Genomic DNA, 25,570 nt, shown 5'->3' with positions numbered 1-25,570 from the left:
GAAATGCCCAGCCAATCCATCCAGCAATCTGACTGTCTGGCCATCTCTAATTGCTTCACGTTTTTTCTTTCCTAGTTGCATAAATATTATGCATTGCAATATTATGTATCTAAAGTACTGAGCTGCACGATTCGGACCAAATGACTCTGCTTGGCTGCTAATGGTATTCGTTGATCATTCCCAGCTGCTGTTTGTTTCTTTGAGTTGCTCCAGTGGGAAATATAAAAGACTGATAACGGATTTACTGCTCAGGACTCCTCGTGTTCCGCCTTCATTTGTTGGGAGGGTGAACGGTGCAGCATCAGCACATAGAGCCCAGACAGTCCCTCAGACAGCTTCTTTCCACCCTAAGTCAATAATTGGGTAAATGTCCCCCTTTCTGGCTGGGTAGTGATGCTCAGTGTAGGAAAACCTCTCCCACCTCATGGACATTTGACACTGAAGATGTCCAAGGCACATGAGCTCACTCTGCATTTCAGATTCTGCAGTTCATGTGGACACATCCTAGGGACAAAACCTAGAACATAAAGTCAATTGCCTGATGATTTGTAGGCACGTCCGTTGGAAACACCGCAAGCCACTGAGTCATCTTTTATGTGATGGTAAAATTCATAGAAAATTGATGTAAACCCTTCCCCACTGTCCTTTCCTGGCCCAAAGAAATGGAGCAAATTCCAATATTTGCCAAAAGCTTTTAGGGCTAATTCAAGGCCCCTACTCCTAGCACTTCCCTCTGGCCCCAGGAGAGCTCCAGTGCTATAGGCCCCAATATAACTAGATACTTGAGTACGTCTACATTTAAGCACTGAAGCCTTTGAGCGTACTCCCCTGCTCAAAATTAGGCACATGCTTTAAGTACCTTGCTGAAACAGGGTCTAAATTTACAGCCATGACTGAATACAAAAAAGTTTCTCATGGTCTGAATCTCCGCATCAGACCCATGTCTGGATGGAAGAAGAGTGGAGATCGAAGTCCACTGTATACTGTATCCACTAATGGCAATGATGTTGCTTGTCTGCCTGAGCATACAGGGAAAGGAGGCATGTGACTGGTTTTAGCTACATCGCACTTCTATACGGAATTAGACTGCAAGCACTCAGGCCAGGGATTGTGTCTGCCAATGTGTGTCATACAACACCTAGCACAATGGGGCCTCAATCACTGTTTAGACCTTATGGGTGCAATAATAATAAATAGTACAGAGCTGGTACCCAATAAAAACCATCATTGATTAGCTGAAGGAGGCGCTTTTGTGTCAAGAGAATGTGAAGAATAAGATGATTGTGTCTAAAATGAATTAGCTGGCCTGGCTTGGACTACCAACACTGCTTAGAATGGCAGGGAAGCGGGTGGCTTAGGCCATTCTGAATTAATGAATGTATGTGTAGTTTGAATGTGAGGTTTGTGTTGTAAAATCAACTGAGTGAAAAATGGAGTTTAAAAAGTCTCCCTGGCAATTTTCAGTAGATGGAGAGTAGCTATTGCATTAGAAATAGATCAGACACCAAACAAATGAACAGATAGTCCTGTCTAAAGTCAAGCATAAAAATTTGTGAATCATTTCCCCTGCATGAAAGTCAGAATTTCTGCTCCCATCACAAAGGAGAAGAGGCTGAATTATTTCCTATAGGGTCTGCTGCTGCTCCTATTGAAATCAGACCTATAGTCACTACGTGCAGCCAGGAGTTATTGCTGCATTATAGATGTAGGAGCTGATTTGAGAAGCTGTTCTATAAGTATAATAACAATTAGCTTTCAACTCTTTGCTCCAGGGGCATGGAACTGCGACAATCATCCATATGCTACTGCTGGGAGGGCATAGAATGAAGCCCTCTGCTAAACCGCAACTTGCTGCGACGTGTCTCTGTGTAAGAGTGATGGACCAGTACAGAGAAGAGAAAAGGAAAAATAAAATGCATTGGTGACAACAGATTCCACCAGCAGCACTTCTATGGGACACTTGCATTAGCATACAATGGAAATAATAGAACAACTTGGTAACACTAAAATCACAAAAACAATGAGGAGTCCATTAAAGTCCATGGCACCTTAAAGACCAACAGATTTATTTGGACATAAGCTTTCGTGGGTAAAAAACCCACTTCTTCAGTCTTTAAGGTGCCACTGGACTCCTGGTTGTTTTTGTGGATACAGACTGACACGGCTACTCCCTGATACTACACTCACAGTTGGTGCTGGAGGATATCTGTAGCCTTGTTAAGAACCCAGCCAGCTTTAGATGGTGGGGGTAGAGGAGATGTATGAAGGAGACAGGAATAACGCACTTGTGCTCTCTGCTTAAACAGGCTGCCATCTGGGTTTGTTTGCAAAGGGGAGGGGAAGAGAGAGGAGCAAGGATAGGAGGCAAAAGATCCCGGCAGCTCAGTGTAGCGAGTATTAATGATTCATAGATTCTAATGCCAGAAGGGACCATTGAGAACTGTCCAAAATAATTGCTAGAGCAGATCTTTTAGAAAAACCATCCAGTCTTGATTTAAACATTGCCAATAAGGGAGAATCCACCACAACCCTTGGTAAATTGTCTCAGTGGTTAATTACTCTCACTATTGAAAATTATGCCTTATTTTCATCTGAATTAGTTTAGCTTCAACTTCCAGTCATTGGATCGTGTTAGACCATTCTCGACTAGACTGAAGAGCCCAGTAGTAAATATTCTCCATGTAGGTACTTACAGACAGTGATCAAATCACCCCTTAACCTTCTCTTTGTTAGGCTAAATAGATTGAGCTCCTTGAGTCTAACACTATAAGTTATGTTGTCGAATCCTTTAATCGTTCTTGTGGCTCTTCTCTGAACATTCTCCAATTTATCAACATCCTTCTTGAATTGTGGGCACCAGAACTGAACACAGGATTCCAGCAGTGGCTGCACTAGTATCAAATACACAGTTAAAATAGCCTCTCTACTCCAATTCAAGATTCCCCTGTTTATGCATTGCAGGATCACATTACCTTGTTTGGCCACAGTGTTCCACTGAGAGCTCATCATGTTCAGATGATTACTACGACCCCGTATGATGTTTTTAGCTATGCTAGCATGGGTAAATCTAGTATGTGTATGTGTACCCACTCTGCCCTCACACCCCAGACTGCAGTGTAGTTTTTCCCCATAGATTCCCCAGGCCAGAAGGGACCACTGTGATCATCTAGTCTGACCTCCTGCGTAGCACAGGCAAGAGAACCTCACTCAGAGAGTCCTGCATCGAGCCCATAACTTCTGTTTGGGCTAGAGATATTTGGGGAATCCTGAAGAAACAAACATGCATGCTGAGCATGGAGGAGTTGCAGTGCACAGCATGACTAGAGCTGGATAAAAATTTTCCTCAAAAAGGGGGAGAGAAAAGGAGTTTATCTGGAGGTGATTGCAAGGCATTTCACAGGGAACTCACCAAGCTAGGTGAATGAATTTACACACCATTCAGGAACAGTCAGCATGGATTCACCAAGGGCAAGTCATGCCTGACTAACCTAATTGCCTTCTATGAGGAGATAACTGGCTCTGTGGATGAGGGGAAAGCAGTGAATGTGTTATTCCTTGACTTAGGAAAGCTTTTGATTCGGTCTCCCACAGTATTCTTGCCAGCAAGTTAAAGAAGTACGGGCTGGATGAATGGACTATAAGGTGGATAGAAAGCTGGCTAAATTGTCGGGCTCAACAGGTAGTGATCAATGGCTCCATGTCTAGTTGGCAGTCGGTATCAAGACGAGTGCCCCAAAGATTGGTCCTGGGGCCAGTTTTGTTCAATATCTTCATTAATGATCTGGAGGATGGCGTGGACTGCACCCTCAACAAGTTTGCAGATGACACTAAACTGGGAGGAGGAGTAGATATGCTAGAGGGTAGGGATAGCATACAAGACACAAAGGCTTGCCGGGGAGCTCAGATACTATGCTGATAGGGTTCAGATCAGTATGACAGAGAGAAAATGCTGGATTGTTTCCCACCCTCTCTCAGCAGGGTTCAGTAGGATTCACACACTATTGAGGGGAAGCCTGGAGCCTGTTCTGATGCAATGGTTGTTGCTGTGACTACCGGCCCTTATGGAGCCATTCTTACTTTGGTACCTGGGCATCCCAAAGATGATTTAGATTGGGTACAGCTAATGCAATCCAGCACAGGGGGCCAATGACTGACGAGCCCCACCACACCATGGCTGTTGTCAAGGTCAGAGACAGACCTGAACTAGCCGGGTGACATTTCTCAGCTTTCAGGCGGCATGGACAGAGCGATGTATCACTAGACTTGTCCTGGGAAAGCTTCTGCTGGTGCAGCTGCCGGGGTGCTAGCAATGGTGGGAATGCGAGGCTACACATGGCGCTGGCACTACTGCTGACACGTCAAACAGTTCCGAGCAGGCGAGAGGATGTCGTAGGAACGAAACCCCCCTGAGCCTCGTCCAAACCAGAGTCCCCTCGGTGGCTGGGCTCAGGACCTGCATTAGGGTGGAAGAAGGCTGGGAGATTTTAAAAAGGACAAGCCTAGTGTAGATGGGGCTACTGCGGGGCCAGATTCGGACTTCAGCCTGGTCTATACTTAAAAATGAGATCAACCTTGCTGCATCACTTAGGGCTGTTGTTAGGTCAACCTAACCCCCAGTGTAGACTCAGCTACAGCAGTGGAAGAATTCTTCCAGCAGCCTGGCTCCCACCTCCCAGAGACATGGACTAAGCAAATCAATGGAAAACCCCTTCAATCCCTGTAGGAAGCTGCACTACGGCTCCGCAGCAGCACAGCTGCCTGGCTGTCGTTGTGTTGCAGTAGCAGCTGCAGTGTGGATATGGCCAGAGCCTGTCTTCTGGGGCAGTGTGTCTGAGAGGTGAGGCCCTGCCACGGGAATGCTGGGCCCAATGCTTCACCTCTGGCCATATCCTTCTCCAAACCTGCACCTCCCAAGTCCAGGATGTGTGCTGCCAGTCCTGTGAGAATGGGCTCTGGCACATGTCCCTCTTCCCACGGGGGCCCAGCCTTCCCTTCCTCACGGTTCTTTCCCACTGGACAGCTGGGAGGAAGCACAGAGGGTTCAGCTCATGTTGCGGGGGAAGCTGTACGTGGGGGTGGGAGGGGCTGTCGCCTTATATGACCAGTTCACTCATCCCTCTATGGCACTGGATAGCCTCTAAGAGTGCCTGTACGGCGCCTTCCTGAGCGTAACAGCCAGGTGGGAAACATGCTGTAACCACTGCCCTGTGGTGGAACCCCACCAATAAAGCAGAAACAAGCTCTCCTGAACTGAAGAAGAAAGTAGCAAGTGACAACATGCATCTCCTATTCTTGATCAAACCTGATCTTTCGCGCCTTCTATGTGGGCCCGATCCTGTCCTACTGAAGTCCATAGCAAACACCCCAGTGAGAGCAGAATTGGGCTCTGTGATGGAAAAGGTATATTTGAAGCTTCCCAAGGCACCCCGTCCAAACCCTCTCCTCTGAACAGTGACTCCACCAACGTGACCTCTGGGGCGTGCATGCTGCTCAGGCTGATCCCTTTATTAAAGTGAGGAAAGGATGCAACCGACTTTGTTTCCTTTCACAGCACAGAAGGTTTGTTTGCATTTATCACAGGGGTGGGCAAACTTTTTGGCCTGAGGGCCACATCTGGATATGGAAATTGTATGGCAGGCCATGAATGCTCATAGAACTGGGGGTTAGGGAGCGGGAGGGGGTGAGAGCTCCAACTGGGAGTGTGGGCTCTGGGGTGGGGCCAGAAATGAGGAGTTCAGGGTGCAGGAGGGGGCTCTGGGCTGGGATCAAGGGGTTCAGAGGGTGGGAGGGGGATCGGGGCAGGGGGTTGGGGAACATGGGGGAAGTGAGGGCTCTGGCTGGGGGTGTGAGCTCTGGGGTGGGGCCAGGGATGAGGGGTTTGGGGTGTAAGAGGGGGCTCCAGGCTGGGGGGTGAAGCCGAAGGGTGAGGAGTATGGGAGGGGGATCGGGGCTGGGGCATGGGGTTGGGGTGTGGAAGGGGGTCAGGGGTGCAGGCTCTGGATAGCGCTTACCTCAAGAGGCTCCCAGAAGCAGTGACATGTTCCCCTTTCAGCTCTTACACGGAGGCGCAGCCAGGCAGCTTAGTCATGGGTGCTGCGGGGAGGGGCGCTGCGGGGGGGCGCTTGGGGCGGGAGTAGGGTGCGTAGCCCCCTGGCTGTCCCTATGTGTAGGAGCTGGAGGGGGAACATGTCATTGCTGCCGGGAGCCAGGCGGAGCCATGGCACATGCAGAGCGGGGCAAGGCCCTGACTCTGCTCCCTGGCAGGAGCTTGAGGGACGGATTAAAATGTCTGAAGGGCCGGATACAGCCCCCGGGCCACAGTTTGCCCACCCTTGATTTATCTAGTGCATTTTATTTGGGCTTTGAGACTTGAAATGTCATTGATTAGCATCTGGCAAAGCTTATAATATGTGTGGGTGTTAATGAACTAGGTGATGGAACTGCCCATTACACTCAGATCTAACTTGCACCATATATCAGAGAGACTTCCCTCTCCCCCACCCCATAACGGAGATCTGCTGACACAGTGCTCATTGCTGTCACAGAAACATCGGTGGGAAGCTCTCCACAAGCAGCTGTCCCTGTACCACACCAGTGGACAGCTCCTACTGGTATTTACAGCTGGCACTGATGTGGGTTCAAAGTGCACCCTCAGCAAGTTTGCAGATGACACTAAACTGGGAGGAGTGGTATATACACTGGAGTGGTATATACCTCAGGGATAGGATACAGAGGGACCTAGACAAATTAGAGGATTGGGCCAAAAGAAATCTGATGAGGTTCAACAAGGACAAGTGCAGGGACCTGCAGTTAGGATGGAAGAATCCCATGCACTGTTACAGACTAGGGACCGAGTGGCTAGGCAGCAGTTCTGCAAAAAAGGACCTAGGAGTTACAGTGAACAAGAAGCTGGATATGAATCAACAGAGTGCCCTTGTTGCCAAGAAGGCTAACGGCATTTTGGGCTGTATAAGTAGGGGCATTGCCAGCAGATCGAGGGACGTGAGCATTCCCCTCTATTCAGCATTGGTGAGGCCTCATCTGGAGTACTGTGTCCAGTTTTGGGCCCCACACTACAAGAAGGATGTGGAAAAATTAGAAAGAGTCCAGCAGAGGGCAACAAAAACGATTAGCAGGCTGGAGCACATGACTTACGAGGAGAGGCTGAGAGAACTGGGATTGTTTAGTCTGCCGAAGAGAAGAATGAGGGGGGGATTTGATAGCTGTTTTCAACTACCTGAGAGAGGGTTCCAAAGAGGCTGGATCTAGATTGTTCTCAGAGGTACCAGATGACAGAACAAGGAGTAATGGTCCCAAGTTGCAGTGGCGGAGGTCTAGGTTGGATATTAGGAAAAACTTTTTCACTGGGAGGGTGGTGAAGCACTGGAATAGATTACCTAGGGAGGTGGTAGAATCTCCTTCCTTAGAGGTTTTCAAGGTCAGGCTTGACAAAGCCCTGGCTGGGATGATTTAGTTGGGGATTGGTCCTGCTTTGAGCAGGGGGTTGGACTAGATGACCTCCTGAGGTCACTTCCAACCCTGATATTCTATGATTCTAGGGCTGACAGAAAGTGCCGGCCTGCCAGCCCCGAAGAGTTCAGGCCTATATTGTTGCTCAGAACACACACCACCTTCGCAGCCGCAGTTTGAAAGCCCCACACACTGCCCTAGCAGTTTGACTTATCCTTCAGCTAGACAGCCCACCTGGGGGCAAAAGGAACTTTCGCTCTCAGTGCCAGTCAGTGTTTGGCCTGTTTGCCCAGGCTGCCAGCAGGGCTCAGAGCTTGGTTTTGGCAATGTTCACACATGCTTGTTGGAAGCTGATTAACGCCACCATTTCATTTCCCATGGCCACCAAACAGCTTATCCTGGGTAGGGATTGCCAGGGTAACGAGCTGGTGGTGGGGCTGGCTCCGTAGCCCATTGCCTACTTTCCATGAGTCTCTGTGCATTATGTTTCCTGCTTTTGTTCAGATGGATGTATCACACACTTGTATTTCAGTTCACATGCTTCCCAGCATACGTCATGTCTATGATACATGTTTGTTTGTTTAATAAAAAGGGGTTTATTTTAAAAAGCCTTAGGATAGCTAGAACTTCCTAGGGAAGACGCTGTATCTGGGTTGTGTAATATGGGTGCTTGGAACCAGAGAGCTCATTTCATTAAACATGAGCTTAACTGCTGGTAAGACACTGTTGGGTGTAGATGCACATAAGAGCTGTTTGAAACTTCATCCATGGCAGCTGATTTACACAGGCTTGAGGTTTTGTGCCTTTTCTTGCACCTCAGGGAAATGAGAACCATAGAAGAGCAGGAAGCGCCACCAGCATGGAGCTGCTAAGGGAAAACACCCAGTGACTTTCTTTCCTCTCACCCCTCAGGGTCACCTTCTGGCAGCTTCCCCACAGCCACCAAGCCAGAAGCGGAGCAGAGATTCCTGACATGAGAACACCCTGGCATTCCTGTAGAACGGCGTGTGCTGCTGGGCCAGCAAACCCCTGGCAAGAGCCACCATACAAGGAGGAGGAGGGAATTGCACGGCAATTGATTACTACCCCCACCCCCGCTAATAATGAGCCCAGAGTTTGAATATCCCCACATGGGTCCATACTGTTGTGGCAAAGAAGGGGGGAAACCAGAGAAAGTGAAAGGGTAAGTGCTGTTAAAGAGCTGGGTTAGGCTGGTTAATATGGCATATTTATCATCCAGCTCTGGGGGAAAATCACTAATTATTTCATACCTGCCTGCCAGAGTAAAAGGGCAAATTTGCTTTGGTTATAGACTTTTCTCAACATCAAAAAATGAACCCACCACCCCCACTCAATATAGAGACAGAGACTAGCCCCTGCTGTCCAGTCGGCCACTCCCAGCTGGGTTTGCACCCTGTTACTGCTCTTCCTTCCCCCTCAGTCCTTCCTGTCCATTCCCTGCAGCACCTCATGCCTGCTGTTGGGTCCCGTGCCCTTTCCCCAGCCAGGGAACAGTGCTGCCCTCTGAATGCAGCTGGATGCTGCTCTCTGACACACACACGCTGGCTAGAAAGGCAAGCACTTCCCAGTTGGGTTTGTGGTCGACATGAATGAAAGAGCAGGAGTCCTTGTGGCACCTTAGAGACTAACACATTTATTTGAGCAGAAGCTTTCGTGTTTTGTTGGTCTCTGAGGTGCCACACGGACTCCTGTTGTTTTTGCGGATACCGACTAACACGGCTGCTCCTCTGAGACATGAATGAATTCCACCCTGTTGACGCTGATGTCCTTGCTGCTGCGCTTCTGGGCAGGAGGCTCCGAATGAGGTTTCTGCTCTTCCCCTTGGTGCAGGCCTGGAACGAATTTCTCAATGTGCCTTGAAGCCTGAGCAGCTGGCCTGCATCGCTTTTCCTGCCAGCCTCAGCCCTGTTTGCAAAGGTCAAGTTCTCTCTCTTTACTGCCCTCCTCCTGGGTATGTTTGCAGGTCTGGTGCCCCCGACCTTCCTCACCTCCCTCTTCCATACAGGGGACCTGGGAACAGCCTGCACTTCCGATATGCATAGGGCCCCGTTCTTAGTGAGTCCACTGAGGTACACGGGGGTAATGCTGGTGTCAGATCAGCCTCAGGTCCACGCTGGCCTGAGGCCCTGTTCCCCTGCCTGTCATGCAGCATTGGCCAGTGTGTCAAGAGGAAACACTTCAGGTGCCCTCCAATTTTAGTCTCAGCCCTGTGAGGCAGTGCTGGTCACATGCAAGTAAAGAAGCTACCCAGTCCTTCTCCTCCAAGAGACATGTCTGCATTGACTGCCCAGGAGCCGGTGCACCCCACTGCAGAAAACAGACAGGGCTGGGTTGTGGTGGGTATAAGGGAATAGTTTATGTAGGCTATTGAGCACAGACAGACCCTCACATTCTCTCTGGGTCTAGTTGCCAGACAGCTCAAGGTGGTAGGAGCAGAGGGGCACAGCTGAGTCAGGAAGGGAAGAGAGACCTTCAAGCCAATGGAGATGGTTTCTTCCACTCCCTGGGGTCCTGCTGAAGCTCCTCTGCAAACAAGCTGAGTGCTGGGGCTTCACACCACTAGCCAGGCTCGGAAGCAGTAGGAGTCTGAAGGCAACCACAGCCCACGGTGTGTTCTCTCGGGGCCTGGGCTCAGAAACAGAGCATGGGTCAGAGCTGCTCTGAGCAGTCATGTCCCACACCCAGCACCTGCACCCCTGCATGGAGGGGAGTGAAGGCGCAGGCACGAGGCAGCCATAATGCTCTAGAAGTGAAGGGAACTGATAAGTTATGATCTCACTCGCTGCCTGTGTTCTGTAAAGGGAATTGCTAAACCACTGACTGGGAAGGCAATGATGTTCACTCTAAACAGGTCAGTTTACCAAAATCAGAACTCACAGAAAGGTGGGAAATGTTACCCGAAATTGGGCTAGCTAGTAAGCTTAGGGAGGACTAATGACCCACCAGAGTTTTGCAGAAAGCAGCACGTTTATTATACTGATAGCTAAGCTCAAAAGAAGTGTGGAGGGGCACACTCACACTCCCAGGACAGGCACAGCACTGGAGATGTCAGGATCCTTCAAGCTAAGTGTCCCACAGCACAGCGATGGACGGTGCGATGAAGGTAAGTCTTCCCGAAGCACAATGGACTGCAACGCGGCGAACCATTGGCCAGGCGGTATGGGCGAAGGGCCTTTATAGGAGGTACAAGCTTGTGAGTGCAGTCCTGAGCACATGGCCCCTTCCCCCCCCCCTTTTTTTTTCCCCGCTCCGCCGGCAGTCCCGGACATTGCAGGGCCCTCTTAGGCACTGGGCCCCATTCCGGGGAATCGACCAAATTGGCTTAAAGCCAGCCCTGGGTGCAAGAGAACCAGACAGAGACACTAAATTAGTCCAAACAAAAGGCCACGTTGATATAATTCAAGGACTATTTTGGAACCATGCTTGGTAGAAACAGAAGATATGGAACTGGAAATTAGTGAACAAAAATTGGCGTGTCGGATATTAGGCCTAACTGGTGGACAATATAATGAGAGGATGGGCTGTTCCACCCCTCACTCTCCTTTTAAGTCCTTAAAGAAAAAGACTTTGGGGGCAAGAACAAAAAAACAGACGGAGGCTACTGGAGTGAGCTTCTGCCATCCCCTCCATTGCCTGGGACCATGGACCTTCTTCGTCCTGATCCTGAGGGATATCCTGACCAGACTGGGCCAAAGAGAGGGGCCCAGCTGACATTGCCACTCTTCCTGGCTCCAGCTGAATCCAAACACCACCTGGGATGAAACAGGATCGGACTGTACCAACCACACCTCCAGCCCCTCTCAACTAACTTCTCTTTCCCCCCAAAGGACAGTCATTACCATCTCTGATACCATCCAAGAGCCTGTCAGACAAGTGGGGGTTCTGTCTAAAACTCTCCCCAGCTAAAGGGGAAGGGAGCGAGGGACGTTGTTAAAATGACAGCCTTATTTAGTACTTTACATTCCAAAGGCTTTAACTTTTTCCTTCTCTTCTGTATCTTCAGTAAAAGGTTAAAAGGATGGGCAGGTCTACACGACAGTCGGGATCAACGCTCTGAGATCGATCCACTGGCGGTCGATTTAGTGGGTCTAGTAAAGACCCACCAAATCAACTGCAGATCACTCTCCAGTTGACCCCCGTACTCTACCCCCAAGGAGAAGAGTAAGGTAAGTCAACGGGAGATTTTCTCCCGTCGACCCCCCCCCGCGGTGTAGACCCTGTGGTAATACGTTATTCACGTAGCTGGAATTGCGTAGCGTAGGTCGACTTACTGTGGTAGTGTAGACATAGCCGATGGTTACTGATGCGTTTGCCATGGAGCTAAGCAGGCTGAGGTCTCTGTATACCAAACGCTGAGCCTTGTTTAACACTGTTTAATGTTGGACAGTGACTTGGTTCTGTTAACACCTTTGGCCTATTTATTCCAATTGAAATAATACAACAGATCTGCCTCAGCTGGTGCTCTACAGCAGGATGGCTGGCCGAGGACTGGCAGAATGGGAGTATTTCTGTGGGTGGCATGGCTGAAAAGGGGAATGGTTGGGGTAAAGAGAGATGGATGTAAGGCCCTATAGGTCTAGCAATCAGTCCTGCAGAGCTACCAGACAGCTGGCCACTCCAGGCTGACACCAAGCAACAGCTGTAACCCACTTGCACTCCACCTCCCATGATCTCCTGTGGACACAGTCCACAGGAAGTTCCACCTCAAGGGTTTGACAAACAGCAGTCTCATGGCTCCTGATTGGCTCCTTACCCTATATAAACTCAAGGGGCGTGGCAGGAAACATCCAGGCAACAGTGTGGCTCTCTTGTAGCTGCCATCACCATTCCTGCTCCTGAATCCCTGGCTTGATTTGGATTTTGCCTCCTGACTTGGACTCTGACTCTTGGTGTCAAGCCTGGCCTGGAACTCGACTGCGGACTCCCCTGCCACTCTCAGCCTCAGGTTTGACCCTACCCTGACCCTTGGCCCTGACTGTCCTTGGTTGGATCCTGACAATAGCTCTCTCAGCTGGACAAATGAGGAGTGGTGCCAGCTGAGGGAGATTTCATCTTTGCTGTCAAAGATCTCAGCCCCCCACCTGAACTGGTGTAAGGCAGCTCTAGTGTGGACTCAAGGAAAAGCCTTGCTCCCCCGCAGACTGGCTGCTATGAATGCGCGTGGCCAGTGCAGAACAACCAGGCTAGAACAATTGCTTGTTGTGGTACTTGCTGGTCTTGGTCTCTCAGGGCAGGGGAGGCCTTTGTGAAGAGCCACGGAGTCAGATTGTCCCTGGCACTGAGTGGGGCACAAGAAGCCTCCTCCCCCCCCCCATACCCCACACGAAGGGCAGCAATGATCACAGGAGCTGAGGCACTGCCCCGTGGGGTGCACATTGCCCCAGAGTGGGGTATGCAGGGCTGCAGCCAGCCAGGGGCAGGAAGGAGGGCATGTTGCACAATCTGGGGACGGAGGGGACTCTGTAGTAGTCCCAAAGCAGGGCAAAGACTAACTGCCAGAGTCAGCCTGTTCTCAGCACTGGAGCTTTTTGCATTCTCCCTGCAGGGGCCCTGACCCACTCGGATGAACATTGTGATGGCATGGAAAGGCTGAGGCTCCAAAAGGACCTGCTAACATCTGAGCAGATGCCACCTGAGCATGTGCAGCCATGACTTTTCATGGTGCAGCAAGTTACACCAGTGCAGTGTGCGCACATTGGCATAACGACATTGTCCTGTCTAAGTTGGGAAACGTGCACAATAGCATCCTTGAAGAGGGTGTTTCCCCCTCTCCTTTAGGCCCGATAGGAGAATTTTTCAGAACGTTCTGGACAGACCAAACCAGGGGTGACAAGTCTCACCTAGTTGTAACTCTAGCTTCACCACTAATTCTAATTAATAACCTCAGTGACTAATAAAGCATAAATTATACAGTCTTTAAATCATGAGCCCCAGTGTGATCTTCCCCAATCATGGCTGTCTCCATCAGATACAGATAGACTCATTGACCTTTAGGGGTGACAAGAGAATGTATGAGATCTGCGACAGGAAAGGCAACTGAATGTGAGCAGAAAATCGCTCTGAGAACGTTGCTAACATCTAATTTGAGTGCATCCTGTCATGCTCAAACTCATACCATCACAAACACACACTAATCTGCTAGAGCTATTCCAGTGTAGCCACCTCCCTCCTCCCCCCTTCCATGTATGGGGTTCAGTAACCTGGCTGGGCCCAAGGGCTTCAAACTAAATCTTTGTTGTTCAGTAATGCAGCTCCCAGGGGCTTCTGCAGAATAGAACACGGGCTGCTGCAGCCCGTGCCTGAGACCAGGAGCTGGAATAAAGTCTCTGTTACTCCGGAATAGAGTGTCCACATGGGGGACATATATTGGAATAGCTGGAGCATTTCCACTGGAGCTATGCCAATTTCCCCGTATAGATAACCTCTTATAGAGCACTAGCTAACACAATCCCCGGTACTAGGGCGATTCAGTACAGCAAGGGTCACAAGCTGAGGCCTAGACAAAGGGGAAAGCAGGTCTGTTAAACTTCCTAGGAGAATTCTCTCTCTCTCCCTAATTAATGGGCTGACCTGGCTCTACATAGGGCAATGCAAAAATCCATAAAAAGGTGTGGTTCTGAGCACTCTGTCCCCAACCCAGCATGTGATTGGTCCACTTGGCAGGTAGAATTATTGAGGCTCAGGATACCTATGCTCTCTTGATGTCTCTGCCACTGGCCTGCTGGGTTACCTTGGGCCAGTTACTTCCCCTCTCTGGGCCTCCATTTCCCCAGCTGTAAAATGGGCTAAGGATACTGGCCTCCTTTGTAAAGCATGTTGAAATCGCCTGAGGCAAAGCTTTAGGTGAGAATTAATGTTGTTACTTGCGTTTATGTACAGTGGAGGTGTTGAAAGCCATTGAATCAAACTATAAACCCTGTCTATGATGGAAACCCACTTCAAGCCAGGGGGTGCGGCAGCACCCCTCGCACCCGTGGTTCCAGCACCTTTGCCTTAGGCTGGTGGATTCAGTGGGCAGGGCTTCCTTGCATGGAGCTTGGCAGAGGCCACTATTCCCCCACCCCTTTCCCAAATCTGATCTCTGCTTGAAGCTCTAGCTTTGACTCTGGGTTTAAAAACAAGCAGAGTCTGTGGCAATTCAACATGTAAAATCTTGGGCTGAACCAAACCTTCCCGGCCCACGGGGGGAGCTAACTGCTTTTGCCTTCTGGCTTTTCAGCCTGTCTACACCACAGACCCAATTTTCAAATGAGCTCAGGGCCAGGTTTTCATGTGCTCAGCCCCATTTTGCTCTGATAATCCAGTTATTGCTTCAGCTGGTTTCTCTGGCCATGTCCACATCAAACACAGGCTGCTGTTCTGATGCAGATGGCTTCCTGCACCCATTTAATTAGCTGGCTCCCCTAGCTGGTCCGTCTCAGGTAATTGCCATATCTGTGATTACTTCCCTCTCACACTTCTGAAACTGACCCTGAGGAGATTATGAAAACACACAAGGGTGACTGCATTGTCCTGCCTCCCAATCTTCAGACCACATACGTGCACGCCGACATGTGACCTAGCAGCTGCAGGCAGGACCTGACTGTCGTCACCGGGAACCTTACGATTGAGTCGATGAGCCCTTTCAGGGTCTCAAACCTGTCTGGGGGGAGAGAGGCCCTGGCTGACATTGCGTCCAGGAGCACCCTGATAAACTTTATGCGTTGGATTGGGACTAACGTGGACTTGGTGTTGTTTACCAACAGGTCCAGGGTGTTGCATGTGGACAGGAGGAGTGCCACATGATCCCTCACCTGCGACCAGGAGGTGCCCTTGACCAGCCAGTCATCCAGATAGGGGAATGACTGGCGCCTGAGGTAGGCCGCTACTACCGACATGCACTTTGTAAAGACCCTGGGGGCAGTGGACAGACCAAACGGGAGGACCGTGAATTGGTAGTGATTCTGTCCCACCACAAAATGGAGGAAGTGCCTGTGCCCCTCGAATACGTGGATGTGGAAGTACGCGTCCTGTAGATCAAGGGCAGTGTACCAATCCCTGGGATCCAGGGATGGGATGATGAAGGCCAGGGAAACCATGTGGAACTTGAGTTTCACCATGTACTGGTTCAGGCCTCGCAGGTCCATGATGGGCCTGAGCCCCCCTTTGGTCTTTGGGATAAGGAAATATCGGGAGTAATACCCTTTGCCCAGGAACTCCTTGGGCACCGCCTCTATCGCTCCTAGTTCCAGGAGCCTCCCGGCCTCCTTCTCGAGCAGAGCCTCATGTGATGGGTCCGCCAAGAGGGACGAGGGCGGTGGGTGGTTGGGCGGGTAGGAGGTAAACCGGGGGGTGTAACCTCAGGAGATGGTGTTGAGGACCCAACGGTCCGAGGTAAGCCACGACCATTCCGGGAGGAACGCACACAATCGATTGGAGAAAGGGAGCTTTATTGGGGGTGTATCCCTGCTGGAAGCTGGCCGGATACCCCCGAGCATCCCATCAAAACTGCCTTTTACCCACCTGTTTGCCCTTAGAGGACCCAGGCTGGGGGCCATGCCGGTATTGCCTTTGCGGGCGTTTTTTATAGTCCCGTTGCTTCTTATGGGCGGCCTCGTAGTTTGGGAGGGCGGCCTGGGCGGGGGCCTGCTGTGGCTTAAACTTGGGTTTTGCCAGAGCAGGGACATAGAGGCCTAGGGTCGTGCAGGAGTCTTTCATGCCATGCAGCCTTGTGTCCGTTTCCTCCGCAAACAGCACCGTCCCATCGAAAGGGAGATCCTGCATCGACGACTGCGCTTCGCTGGATAGCCCAGAGCAGAAGCCAGGATCCCCGTCTCATGGACACCGCCGAGGCCATGGACCGTGCAGCCGTGTCCGCTGCATCCGAAGTGGCCTGCAGGGACGCCTTTATGGCGGCTGCCCCTTCCTCAATGAGTGCCTTAAACGCCTTTCTATCGCACTCCCGGAGGGAGTCCTCGAACTTGGGGAGGGATTCCCAGAGATTAAACTCGTAGCGACCCAGGAGAGCCTGATGGTTTGCTACTCTCAGCTGGAAGCTTGACAATGAATAAATTTTTCTCCTGAAAGCATCCAGCCTCTTTGTTCTTTGGGGTTGGGGCTGGCTGCCCCGTCGCTCCCTGTGGTTGACCGACTCGACCACCAAAGAGTTGGGCGCCAGATGGGTATACAGATACTCGTGCCCTTTCGTGGGTACAAAGCACTTGCGCTCCGCCTTCTTACAGATGGGAGCCAACGAGGCTGGTGTTTGCCACAGGGCATCTGAAATTTTCGCCATCCCTTCATGGAGCGGCAAGACCACCCTGCCCAGTGCTGAGGGGGACAGAACATTGAACAGGAAGTCTGAGGGCGCCTCCATTTCCTCAGCCTGGAGATGGAGGCTCGCTGCCACCCTTTTCAGTAAGTCTTGATGGGCCCAGTAGTCCTCCTGCGGGGGGCGGGGGGAGCGGGGCTGCAATGAGCTCCTCCAGTTGGGGCGAGGAGGCTGGTGCTGTGCTTTGGGTGTCAGCCGACACTGGAGGATCCACCACCTGGTCGGACTCCCGGCATGGCACCAAGGAAGTGGGGCCCGTCGACCCTTTTCTTGGCAGCCTAGGGATGGAGGCTGATAGTGCTTCTGACGCCCGGCCACCGAGCGAGCCCCCACTGGGGGCTGCGCCGGAGGCCACGGTGCCCACTGGTACCACTGGGCCGGCCACGATGCACGGTACCATTGCATTTGCTGAGCCACCGGTGGGGCCGGCCGATCAGGTTAGCTAGCCTGGCCTGTAGACTGGCGACTGTGAGCGGAGGTCGGGCTGGCGTACGACCCGCTGCTGCCTCCGGACCGGGAGTGGCAGTGGTGCCGGGATCTACGTCGACCACGGGACCACAACCTCGAGGCAGGAGAATGGCACTAGCGGTAGTAGCTGCTCTTGACGGTCTCGATAGGCGGACTCACGATGGCGCCTTGGTGGAGACTTTGAGCAGGATTCCGAGTGGGAACAGAGTCAACGGTCATGCCGCAACCAACTTCAGTACCTCCTTCGAGACAAGGACCATTGGTGATGTCCGCCCCGGTCCCATCTGTGCTCGCTCCGTGAAGACGAGTGGTGCCAGGAGTCCCGATCGGATGGCACCCATCCAGACAGCCTAGTCGGCATCAAGGGGATCCACATGGACTGAGCCCTGAACGCTCACTGGGCGGTGAGCGGTGTCGGGAATGTTCCCTCGACTGAGACCAGTACAGGGTCGGTGATGACTGCAGCGATCCCAGCGGCGGCTTGCCTCTGGAGTGTGGGGCCGACATTGGCGGCGCTCCTGGAACAGGCATGGACATGACGTCCTTAGCCGGCTGGAGGGCTTCGGGTGTAGATGGCATCCGGACATCCGGAGAGGCCTGCTCCGAAAGTGCCGGGCTACTCCGCTCCGCATGAGTCAGAGGCCCAGGGCCCGATGGGGACCGAGGACTACCCAACATGGGCCTAGCCTCTGTCCCAGACTTCCCTCGGTGCCGTTGCGAAGAGGGAGTCTTTCCGGTCCTCTTGGCGTGCCCCGTGGAAGGGGAGCGGTGCCGACTAGTCAAGGGTACCGGAGGGTCTCCGCGCACCAACGCCGCGGTGCCAGGTACCGGATCAGAGTGGCGTGTCGGGGCCAGCGCCGACTCTATCAGGATGGCCCGGAGTCATAGAATATCAGGGTTGGAAGGGATCTCAGAAGGTCATCTAGTCCAACCCCCTGCTCAAAGCAGGACCAATCACCAGACAGATTTTTGCCCCAGATCCCTAAGTGGCCCCCTCAATGTCCATTTCTTTTTTAGTCCGGGGCTTGAACGACTTGTAGATCTTGCACCTTTCGCTGATATGGGTTTCTCCCAAGCAGCACAGACAGACTGTGTGCAGGTCACTCCTTGGCATAGAATGCCTATAGGAGCCGCACAACTTAATCCCGGGGCATGGGGCATGCCCCGACCTGGGCCCGCTAACTAACTAAACTTCACTGAAAACTAACTGACTACAGGTACTGCTGAACGAAGTTCTGGAGACAAGCTGCAGCAAGGCTGGAGCTGAGCAGTTCCAACGCACCTTCACTGGCAGCAAGAAGGAACTGAGAGTGGGGGGAGTGCGCAGCTCCCCTTATACCACACCAGTCAGGCGCCACTCCAGGGGTCGCAGGGGGCATTCCCCCCTACGGGTACTGCTAGGGGAAAAACTTCCGGCACCGGTGCACGTGGTGAGCACACACACATACTGTGGAATACACATGAGCAATCATTCAAAGAAAAACTTCCTTTTATTTGTTTTAAACCTGCTGCCCATTAATTTCATTTGGCTCTTAGTTCTTATATTATGGGAACAAGTAAATAACTTTTCCTTATTCACTTTCTCCACACCACTCATGATTTTATATACCTCTATCATATCCCCCCTTAGTCTCCTCTTTTCTAAGCTGAAAAGTCCTGGCCTCTTTAATCTCTCCTCATATGGGACCCGTTCCAAACCCCTAATCATTTTAGTTGCCCTTCTCTGAATCTTTTCTAATGCCAGTATATCTTTTTTGAGATGAGGAGACCACATCTGTACACAGTATTCAAGATGTGGGCATACCATGGATTTATATAAGGGCAGTAAGATATTCTCCATCTTATTCTCTATCCCCTTTTTAATGATTAAAAACCTCTAAGGAAGGAGATTCCACCACCTCCCTAGGTAACCCATTCCAGTGCTTCACCACCCTCCTAGTGAAATAGTGTTTCCTAATATCCAACCTAGACCTCCCCCACTGCAACCATTGCTACTTGTTCTGTCATCTGCTACCACTGAGAACAGCCAAGCTCCATCCTCTTTGGAACCCTAGTTATCCAGGGGTGCTGGATAGGCAGTCCCTCCCACCTCCCTTCTTCCTCTCACATGTTCTCTTAGTAGTGTTATGTGGGCCCCACCAATATTCTGGAAAATGCCCCCCCACACCAATATTTGAGCCAGGGGTGCAACCAGAACTTTGCTAAGAAGGGGCTCAGGTTACCTGCCTGCCATCCCAAATTTGAGTGGCATTGGGACCTGGTGCCCATGGATTCACAATGCCACTCAAATTTGGCCCAGCTGCCCCCATCCAAAGTGGCCCTTTGACTCCCACTGAAGTTGGTGCCCTCCATTGAAATCTGAAAGGTACCCCTGCAGTTACCCCATCTGTTAAAAATAAATATTTATGCTCACTCAAACTTTAGAAATGCATTATTTAAACTTCAGTGACTGTAGCCACCTTGCCAAGTTCCTGAGGCTCTTTCTCCTCCCTGCTGAAATGGCTAGTTAATTACAGTCAGATAGTTACCATTTGGGAACTGCTTGTGCAAATGTAACTTTTTTTTTTCAAATGAACTGGTCGTTTATTAGCCACACGGACACCCGTGTCAGCTGTCACATCACTACGAAGGTTTCAGAGTGATAGCCATGTTAGTCTGTATCAGCAAAAAGAACGAGGAGTCTTTGTGGCACCTTAGAGACTAACAAATTTATTTGAGCATAAGCTTTCGTGGGCTGCAGCCCACTTCATCAGGTGCATAGAATGGAACATATAGTAAGAACATATATATACATACAGAGAACATGAAAAGGTAGAAGTTGCCATACCAACTCTAAGAGGCTAAGTAATTAAGACGAGCTATTATCAGCAGGAGAAAAAAAACTTTTGTAGTGATAATTTGTGTAATGACCCATTAACCATTACCATTAACTTCGGCTTGAATAGAGACTGGGAGTGGCTGGGTCATTACACAAATTAAATCAATTTCCCCATGTTAAGTATCCTCACACCTTCTTGTCAACTTTCTGGAATGGGCCATCTTGATTATCACTACAAAAGTTTTTTTTCTCCTGCTGATTACAGTTCATCTTAATTAATTAGCCTCTTAGAGTTGGTCTGGCTACTTCCATCTTTTCATGTTCTCTGTATGTATATATATCTTCTCACTGTATGTTCCATTCTATGCATCCGAAGAAATGGGCTGCAGCCCACGAAAGCTTATGCTCTAATAAATTTGTTAGTCTCTAAGGTGTCACAAGTACTCCTGTTCTTATCACTATGAAGGTGGCTGGGGTTCTGGAATGGTGAAAAGGGCAAAAGATGCACTTTCTTTTTCAAGTGACCTAGATTTATACCCTAAGATGACAGTAATGTTCCTAGTCGGTGCAGACAATAAGAGCAGTGTGTGTGACATGAAGGAGTTAGTACCAAAGAGCTACAAGACTGGGACTGATCTTTGTTCAGCTGTACACCCATCTGACTATAACATATACCATCCTATTATCCTTCGGACAAAAGTGAACCCCAGAGAGAATGTGACTATTAATAATCTGCAGCCATACCACTTTGTGCAGGGATATTATCATATTGTTATACAATATACCCAAACTAATCTTAACTAAGCTAATCAGCTGCTAAACTAATCAGACATGGTAAATATTTGGATGGGGGTAACTGCGAGGAAAACCCAGATGCTGCAGGGATTGCTGTGCTGATTCAGCCGGTAGAACTCTTCCTTGTGAATCGCTGCTGAACAAATGTCCCAGTTTGGTGTTACAGGCACAGTTCTGTCTCTCACCTGAGATGTAAAACCCAGGCCAAAATTTTCAAATGTGGGTCCCCAAAGTTAGGCTTCCGAAGTTACATTGATGTTTTCTGAAATACAAGTGGTCTGATTTTCAGTAATGCTGAGCACTCAGCAGCTCTCATTGCCTTTTTTCCAGTCGAGGTAAGGAAGTGGTAATGTCAATGTACAAGGCACTGATAAGCCCTCATCAGGAATCTGTATATAATTCTGGTCACCTGTGTTCAAGAAAGATTAATTCAAATGGAAACAGGTACAGAGAGAGGCTACTAGGATAATGAGGGGAATGGAAGGTCTGACTTACATGGGGAGACTTAAAAGAGCTTGGCTTGTTTAATCTAGCAAAATGAAGGGTGAGAGGGGATCCTGTTTGCTCTCTATAAATACACGAGGAAGGTAAATACCAAGAGGGTGACGAGCTATTTAAGCTAACAGGCAATGTTGGCACAAGAACAAATGGGTATAAACTGGCCATGAATAAATTCAGGCTGGAAATTAGACGGTTTCTAACCATCACAGGAATAATGTTTTGGAGCAACCTTCCATAGTAAGGACAAGAAGCCTAATTCATTTTCAAATGGATCTTAATAAATTTATGAATGGGATTATATAACAGGGTTGCTTGTGATTGTAGGGGATTAGACTCAATAACCCAGGTGCTCCCATCCAGTCCTATGTCTTAAATGGGATTTTTAGGTGCTCAAAACCTAGGCCTGGGCGCCTTGTTGTGTAACATGGTTATGGCCAAATCATGCTAGACTGTCTTGTCTTGTCATTGTGGATGGATACCACAATATGGAACCATCTTGTAACCCTGTTGTTATCTGTGCAGTGTAGAACAGACCTGTATTCGCTAGGAGGGGGTTGATGGCCGAGCTGTACTCTCCTACAGGGGAATGGATTTAGAAACGATCCTGGAGCTCTCATTCATCATGCCAGTTTGGGTTCAAAGGACTGCAGCTTCCAATGCCCCCTAGACAGACTCGCCCTGGAACCCACGCTCACAGCCACCCCCACCCATGGCTACTGGGGTGTGTACTGATCTTGGCTCTGGACAGTGATGTGAGGCTGGAGGGAAATGGAATGGCAGAAAAGTAAAAACCTCCCACTTCACTTTTTTCTCTCTCTCTCTGCTGCCATGTTTGGCTTCATAACAGCACGAGAAGCAGGTAAGGTGGAAGGAAAAACCACGCTCATGACTGGAAGGAGAATCTATGATCACGTCTGGGGCCTTCCCCTGCAAAACACGAGGAGAGAGAATATGCAAAGGGAAGAAACAAGAATGTGGAGCTGTAAAATAGGGGGAAACCCAAACCTCTTTATGCCAATTAAGACATGACAGTATTGTCACCTGCTCCCTTGACGTGGTATGTTTTGCTCTTACACTACACACATAATCAATGTAAAACACAGCTGTGGTCAAACAATTTCATAATCACTGTTTGTGTGGACAGAAGAAAAACATTTTATACTCCTCTTAGACACACGGGCTTCCTAAACTTGATCATACTGTATGTTTTTTCTGTCCACGTAGGCAAGGGAAAGAAAGTATTTCAATATGGGTGGGTTTGTTGTGGACAGGAGATTGTCCCTTTAGGTCTGGACAGACTCATCTCCGCTCAGCCCTCTCCTCTCTTCTCCCACCACCATGGTATGTGTTCTTCGGAGAACATACCTTGCATTGGTGTGCCTCTTGAATGTATAGCCCCTCCTCATTGGATTTTAGCTGGCACAATTACAAGAGAAATTACATTTCTTTTCCTTAATTCAAAGTACATATTGACATTTAATCATACAAATATGCATCTTCTTTGACAATTCATTTCCCCCAAACTTCTTTCTTGATTGCTTTCCTGGCCGTGACTGTATAAAAGATGACTGTTTGAGTCTGTTGTGAAGGAAATGAATCACTTGTTAGGATATATTTCATTAAGCACCATCTGGGCACCCTTTGCAGTGAATATTATCTTTCACACTTTCAGAGTTTTAAAAGTCAGTAAATTAGGTGACACACTCATTGGTAATTAAATCACTTCTCTTGCCCTGCAACACACAGGACCTTTGCATGATTTCCAATTGACTTGCTTTTGTTGCATCTTAACACTTTCTCAGACAAAGTTAAACAGAATTCCCTTCGAGTTAATTACCATATAGATACTCCCCAGAAGGAGACAATTAACCCTTTACTTTCTTTAGGATTTTATAGCAACACAAGCAGAGGATGGCCTTTTAACATCTCAGCTAGTGTCCAAGGCTGGATGTATGCAAGGGAATCTTACTGAAAATCCCCACGGTGCAGGTGTTCTAGAGAGAAGCACTGCTGGAAATGTTTGGCATAAAATTCCTTAGTTCTAACAAGGAACAAGAAAGATTAACTCTTCCAGAAGACTGGACGAAAGCTAATGTTGTACCAATTTTTAATAAAAGTAAATGGGATGACCCTGGTAATTATAGGCCTGTTAGCCTGACATCGATCTTGAGCAAGATAATGGATCGATTGATACAGGACTCAATTAATATTGATATGGCACTCGATTAAGAATTAAAGGGGGGTAATATAATTAATGCAAATCAACATGGGCTTATGGAAAAGAGATCCTGTCAAACTAATTTGACTTCTTTTTCTGATGAGATTACAAGTTTGGTTGATAAAGGTAATAGTGTTGATGTGATATACTTAGACTTCTATAAGGCATTTGACTAGGTATCACATGACATTTTGATTAAAAAGCTAGAATGATATAAAATAACGTGGCATACATTAAATGGATTAAAAATTGGCAATAGATAGGTCTCAAAATGTAATTGTAAATGGGGAATCATCACTGAGTGGTTGTGTTTCAACTGGGTCCTGGGTGGGAAGAGGCGAGACGGGGCGGGAGCAGAGCAGGGGCGGGGGCAGCTTTCCTGGCTTTTCGGGCTGGCCCGGGCCCCTTCTGACTCTGGGCCTGGTACCATGGTGCCACTGGCAGAGAAGAACAGAGAAATTATTTTACCCATGTCTTGAGCACTGGTGCAACATTGCTGGAATACTCTGTTCAGTTCTGGTGCCCACTATCAAAAGGATGTTAATAAATTGGAGAGTGGTCAGAGAAGAGCCACAAGACTGATTAAAGGATTAGAAAACCTGCCTTCTAGTGAGAGACTGAAGGAGCTCAGTCTATTTAGCTCAGCAAAAGAAGGGTAAAGGGTGGCTCAGTTACAGTCTATAATGACTTGTCTACACTTAAAACACTACAGCGGCACAACTGCAGCGCTGTAGCTGCGACACTGTAGTTCTTTGGTGTAGACACTACCTATGCCGACCGGAGGGGTTCTCCAGTTGGTAGCTAGGTCAACAGAAGAATTCTTCCATCAATCTAGTGCTGTCTACATAGGGACTTAGGTCTGCTTAACTATTCTGCTCTGGAGTGTGCATTTTTCACATCCCCGACCGACATAGCTGGGTCAACCTAATGTTCTAGTGTAGACCAGTTGTTAGTATCTACATAGGGAACAACTATTTGATGATGGGCTTGTCAGTCTAGCAGACAAAAGTATAACATAATCATAAGAACATAAAAATGGCCATACTGGGTCAGATCAATGGTCCATCTAGGCCAGTATCCTGTCTTCTGACAGTGGCCAATGCCTGATGCCCCAGAGGGAATGAACAGAGCAGGGAATCATCAAGTGATCCATCCCCTGTCGCCCATTGCCAGCTTCTGGCAAACAAAGGCTAGGGACACCATCGCTGCCCATCCTGGCTAATAGCCATTGATGAACCTATCATCCATGAATTTATCTAGTTCTTTTTTAACCCCTGTTATGGTCTTGGCCTTCACACTAACTCCTGGGGAAGAGTTCCACAGGTTGACTGTGCATTGTATGAAGAAAAACTTCCTTTTATTTGTTTTAAACCTGCTGCCTATGAATTTCATTTGGTGACCACTAGTTCTTGTGTTATGAGAAGTAGTAAACAACACATCCTTATCTACTTTATCTACACCAATCATGATTTTATAGACCTCAATCATATCTCCCCTTAGCCATTTCTTTTCCAAGCTGAAAAGTCCCAGTCTTATTAATCTCTCCTCATATGGAAGCCGTTCCATACCCCTAATCATTTTTGTTGCCCTTCTCTGAACCTTTTCCAATTCCACTATATCTTTTATGAGATGGGGTACCACATCTGCATGCAGTATTCAAGATGTGGGCGTACCATGGATTTATATAGAGGCTATATGATATTTTCTGTTTTATAATCTATCCCTTTCTTAATGATTCCCAACATTCTTTTTGTCTTTTTGACAGCCGCTGCACATTGAGTGGATGTTTTCAGAGAACTATCCACAATGACGCCAAGATCTCTTTCTTGAGTGGTAACAGCTAATTTAGACCCCATCATTTTATATGTATTGTTGGGATTATGTTTTCTAATGTGCAGTGCCATTTTGTTGCGCAGTCACGCAGTTTTTTGAGATCCCTTTGTAACTCTTCGCAATCTGCTTTGGACTT

The sequence above is a fragment of the Malaclemys terrapin genome, chromosome 5, assembly GCF_027887155.1.
Source record: "Malaclemys terrapin pileata isolate rMalTer1 chromosome 5, rMalTer1.hap1, whole genome shotgun sequence".
NCBI lineage: Eukaryota > Metazoa > Chordata > Testudines > Emydidae > Malaclemys > Malaclemys terrapin.
This window is presented reverse-complemented; position numbering follows the sequence as displayed.